This window comes from Oncorhynchus gorbuscha, linkage group LG26 (genome assembly GCF_021184085.1).
Source record: "Oncorhynchus gorbuscha isolate QuinsamMale2020 ecotype Even-year linkage group LG26, OgorEven_v1.0, whole genome shotgun sequence".
NCBI lineage: Eukaryota > Metazoa > Chordata > Actinopteri > Salmoniformes > Salmonidae > Oncorhynchus > Oncorhynchus gorbuscha.
In genome coordinates this window covers 27,281,404-27,287,403 of record NC_060198.1, presented here as the reverse complement: position 1 = coordinate 27,287,403, position 6,000 = coordinate 27,281,404, and positions in this window count along the sequence as shown.

Below are 6,000 nucleotides of genomic sequence, written 5' to 3'. Positions count from 1 at the left end.
TTACAGTACTGTACCCTGCATCTCACAAACTTGTCCTTTGTCTCTGTGATACTGTCATTCTTGTTCTTTGTTGATATGAACCTGCAACCAGTCAAAATCTATTGAGCAGTCAGTACTGTTACAGTTTCTCAGTCGCTTTGGTGCATTTCTTAGATCAAAAGTGCAATTCTTGATACTACTCGTACAAATTCCAAATCTAGTCACTTGTGCACATCATTACAGTTTTTTTTGATTGCTTAAGCACGATTTTCAAAACAGGGCCCGTGTTTTCAAAACACTACACACAATTAGCACAACCACACACCCAATTAGCAAAACACTACAGATGTGTTTATATATATATATACAGATCCTTTGCAAAATTATGTAAACACTCTTGTAAAAACTATACACTTCTTTTTAAAAACCACACTTTGTTACCATATGAAACATACAAGTTTCACATTATTATACTCTGTTTGCACGAGTTACACTCTGCTGTGATAAACCTAAAACACTTTTAGCACTTCTACTTCCCTATGATTAGAGTAGGCTACTATCAACAAAGTACAAATATAATGTCAATTCACCAAACACTACACAAGACCAATGTTGAAGACTGAAGAAACTCATTTATTTCTCAACACACCCAAAATGTTGACATGGAGATCCATAATACTGTAACCAAACGTCACTTTACGTATTGTAAGATCAAAAAAATAAAATAAAAAACAACTAGACATTGTCTCTTCGCCTAGCTGGATCTGGCCAGAGAATTTCATCAACATCGTAGGCAATGTTGTCATTAGCAAGACACCTTGGAAAGAAACGTCTTGAATGACGAATCCATCCTTGCATTGCTGCTACCTCCCATCTGGTCACAGGCCTCCTCCATGGCTTGGATGAGGGGTACCTCAGCCTGGAGACGGAGATCATATACCTTCCATTGCCATGCTGAGAAAAACTCTTCTATAGGGTTGAGGAATGGAGAGTATGGTGGAAGATATAGGACGGTGAAATGTGGATGTTGCTGAAACCAGATCTGAACCAGACCAGAGCGGTGGAAAGACACGTTGTCCCAGACAACAATGTATTGCATATGATCGATTTGATTTGCTGCTGTTATGTTGTGCAATTGGTCCAAGAATGTAAGTATGAGTGCTGTGTTGTAAGGGCCCATATGGGCATGGCGGTGGAGGACACCATTCTGTGTAATGGCTGCACAGAGTGTTATATTACCCCCACGTTGCCCTGGGACATTTACGATAGCCCTGTGGCCAATGATGTTTCTTATTACCCTCCTTCGTGTTCTCATCAGGTTGAACCCAGCCTCATCTACGTAAATGAACTCATGCTGGATCTCCTCTCCATCCATTCATAAAACTCTCTGAAAAACAGTGTCAGGCAAAATTGTGTAGTTCAGTGTAGATCTGGTATACATATTACAGTACAGTAAAAGATTATGAGACAGTATTGCAAGATCACACTGCTAAAGTGAATACATACCTCTGCATAATCATGCCGCAGTCGTTTCACCCTTTCAGAATTGCGCTCGAAAGGCACTCGATGAATTTGCTTCATTTGAATACGTTTTTTTTTTAGGATGCGTGCCAGTGTTGATGTTGAGACCTGATGGATGTCGTTGAAAATGGCATGGTTATTGACAATGTTAGCTTGGAGCTGCTTGAGTGGTATAGCATTGTTGGCCAAAACCATGTTTACTATCTGCCTCTCTTGCTGTTCTGTGAACATAGGAGGCCTTCCCCCTTGTCGTCCCTGACCCTCAATCCTATGTAGAAAAAACAGTATACAATAGTACAGTAATTTCACAGGAAAAGGTAACAGAAGTACTGATAGTGCATAGAATACAGTACTGTAAGCAGTTACTGAAACCGTGCAGATGTTTTTGATATGATGATATTTTTACAATACCTATTTTCCAGTCTAAATGTTCTCATCACACTTGCCACTGTATATCGGCTTAGATTTGGCTGTACTCGCAGTCCAGCCTCCCTCAGCGTCAGGCCGTGGTTGACAACGTTGTCAACCAGTGTTGCGCGGATCTCATTTGTCAGATTCGGTCCTCTTTGAGCAACTTCTTGTCTTCCTCGTTCTCCTCGTTCTCCTCGTCCTCCTCGTCCTCCTCTTTCTCTGACTCTTTCCATTGTGCTTGAAGGCCGATGAACTCACCTGCTGCTTTTTATAGTGCTAATACACCTGATTGGTGTGTCTACAATTAAGCAAACAAGTGTTTGCACACCTGATGACTGTGTTGAACCAATAGGTTGGAGGGTGTGGTAATCTGACAGTCAGTGCTTTGGTATTGCAAGGATGTGACTTCATGATAGATTTTTGTGTGTAATGTATATTAAGTGTTTTTAATGTTTTGCAAATCACTGTGTGTACATTACATCATTACATTTAAGTCATTTAGCAGACGCTCTTATCCAGAGCGACTTACAAATTGGTGCATTCACCTTATGACATCCAGTGGAAGAGCCACTTTACAATAGTGCATCTAAATATTTTAAGGGGGGGGGGTTGAGAAGGATTACTTTATCCTATCCTAGGTATTCCTTAAAGAGGTGGGGTTTCAGGTGTCTCCGGAAGGTGGTGATTGACTCCGCTGTCCTGGCGTCGTGAGGGAGTTTGTTCCACCATTGGGGGACCAGAGCAGCGAACAGTTTTGACTGGGCTGAGCGGGAACTGTACTTCCTCAGTGGTAGGGAGGCGAGCAGGCCAGAGGTGGATGAACGCAGTGCCCTTGTTTGGGTTTAGGGCCTGATCAGAGCCTGGAGGTACTGAGGTGCCGTTCCCCTCACAGCTCCATAGGCAAGCACCATGGTCTTGTAGCGGATGCGAGCTTCAACTGGAAGCCAGTGGAGAGAGCGGAGGAGCGGGGTGACGTGAGAGAACTTGGGAAGGTTGAACACCAGACGGGCTGCGGCGTTCTGGATGAGTTGTAGGGGGTTGATGGCACAGGCAGGGAGCCCAGCCAACAGCGAGTTGCAGTAATCCAGACGGGAGATGACAAGTGCCTGGATTAGGACCTGCGCCGCTTCCTGTGTGAGGCAGGGTCGTACTTTGCGGATGTTGTAGAGCATGAACCTACAGGAACGGGCCACCGCCTTGATGTTAGTTGAGAACGACAGGGTGTTGTCCAGGATCACGCCAAGGTTCTTAGCGCTCTGGGAGGAGGACACAATGGAGTTGTCAATCGTGATGGCGAGATCTTTGAACGGGCAGTCCTTCCCCGGGAGGAAGAGCAGCTCCGTCTTGCCGAGGTTCAGCTTGAGGTGGTGATCCGTCATCCAGAGTAGAGGTTTGCTACAAGTGTGAGGTTGACAATGTGCTTATAGTTGTGCAAATGTGGGCTGATGTTTGGCTTCTTGAGTGTAAGGTTTTGCTAATAGTGTACTACTTTTAATTTTAGTGTGTAATCAATAAAAAAAAACTGTAAAGCAATTTCTTATTCCTTTTCAACAAATTGCAATTGATAATGTACAAGTGTCAGCATATCACCATGTGTGCTGCTATTTCGGAGCATGGTGTCCTAACCCATACCCCCCTTATAGGGCCATACAACACCCAGCATCTACTCAACTTTTGAGAGTCTCTCTACAGGGCTCTCATCCCTGATGATGAGAGGGGTTTGTTTAGAGAGGATTTGCCAAAGAATGTGGTCATTTGTGATAATGTGAGTTTCCATCGATCAAAAATCATAAGGCAATGGTTTGTGACCCACCCGAGGATGCTCATAGAATTCCTCCCACCTTATTCACCATTCCTTAACCCAATTAAGGAGTTCTTTTCAGCATGGAGGTGGAAGGTGTACGATCGTCAGCCACACACACAGATGACCCTGCTGGCTGCAATGGATGCAGCATGTGAGGACATCACTGTAGACGCCTGCAGAGGATGGATTAGGCATTCCAAAAGATTCTTTCCACGTTGCATTGGAAGGGAAAATATCCTGTGTGATGATGTGGATGAGAATATGTGGGCCGACAGACAGGAACGTCTGGATGTGTAGAGACAGCACAACAGTGCTGCGGGCAAAGTTGTGCCTTAGGGGTGGTTTCCTGTGTTTCTTTCTAATTTAGTTTTTTTTTCCTTTGTGCCCTTTGGGTTGTCCAGTCTCTTTCAATCAATAACCCACATACAGTAATATGTAAATAGTACTGTTGAAATTGATGTATGCCATAGAAGTGCAGCCTTGTGCATTTTGAATACAGTAACTGTCATCCAAACTGTAGCCTAAGTTTACATCAGGTAATACTGTCAAAGTACACAGTTACATTGACAACATGCCTAATCATTTTGACGACCTTGTTCGTGAACAATGACTCAATGACTTATCATTCTGATGACACTGACATGATCATTGGCATGAATATTCACTTTTGAGAGATGTACTAAGGACATTTAGTGACTGACTAGCTTTAGAAACATATCTATTGTATATTGCAGTTTGTACAAATTGTTCTGAGAAATGCACTTATTATTTTGCACATGTTAGGGATGATGTGAAAAATGCATCAAAGTGACTGAGAAAAACTGTAATAAATGGAAAGCACAATGTTCAGGGCCATACAATTTGTCCATTGTACAGTATACAGCCTACAATGCACTGTACTACAGTATCCATTCTCAGACTGTCTCCTTCCTGCCTTCAACAACCTGTTTGCTCTCTGAACTGGCTTATATTGGTTGTGTCGCATCATTTGAAACAGGTTAAATCAATTTTGAGTGGTTGTGTTCAATCAATGACATATGTTCTCTATTTGTATTTGATTGTTGCCAATTGTGTTTACCAGTATGGATGACATGTGCATTAGAGTGCAGAATGTGTTTTGAGAATGAGAATTTTAGAGTTTAGAGTTTTGCTGAAAAGTCTAAGTGAGATCTGCAAATTGTGTTTTACCATGTGAAAAGGTATTGACAACAGACTGCATAATTAGCTAAATGAGTCCAGGCAACTGAGAACTTTGTTCAGCCAATGAGTTTTAGTGTTTTAGCAATTGAGAAAAACTGTAACTATGAACAAGAGAGTGAGTCAGTCGTTCCCAGTCAGCAGTGGTGAATCACAGGACGAGAGGGGGAAGGGAAGAGAGAGAGAGAGGAGGAAGGGAGAGAGAAGGAGACTGACGTGAAGGAGAGAAACAGACATTGAGAGAGAAGAGAGAGTGAGGGTTGATATGAGTGAGAGTGTGTGTGAGTGTCTGTTTGTACTAGACCAGGGACACAACTTTCACTGGGGAACGGGGGGGACACATTCCAAAATTGCTTTTGCCCCCCCCCCCACAGTTTTAGAATTGGAATGTGATACAAAACGAGTCAATTGTGTGCTAAGGACCGTGCAGACGCCGCCTCCAAGCGGACAGATAGGCTGTTTGGAGTGTTTATCCGACTGGACAGAAAAATATATATATGTCCCCCCCACTTCTAAAACCAAAGTTGCGCCCCTGTACGAGACTTTGTGGGAGGGATTGAATGACATCAGTATCAGAGACAGGCAGACAGAGAGAGACAGAAATCAGAGGAGAGAGGTGGAATTGTTTAACTGCAAGTTTCTGCCCAGTTGTCCCCCACAGCAGAGTAGCAGAGTTCATCAGTTGGAGGAGGACACAGAGGGTCTTGACTCACAACAGATGGGCAGCAGGCGTCACAGTGAAGTGTTTAGAGAAGCTGGTGAGCCAACGATGATGAATTACTACCGTAGTGGTGGCTCTTCTGGATCAGGATAGAAACTTACACTGAGTGTATTAAAGGAAAACTCCACCCAAAAATTATATTTTGGTATTCGTTTCATTAGTCCATTGTTGACATAGTCCCAAAATGTTTTGCTTGTCAGCAGTCAAGTTTTCAAAATATGCAACTTTCAAAATACAGAAATCAACCCCATATGATGCATTTTGGGGATGATTTCTGTATTTATATATTGTTTGTATTTGAACCCCTTTTTCTCCTCAATTTTGTGATATCCAATTGTGATCCCATTAGAATCTTGTCTCATCACTG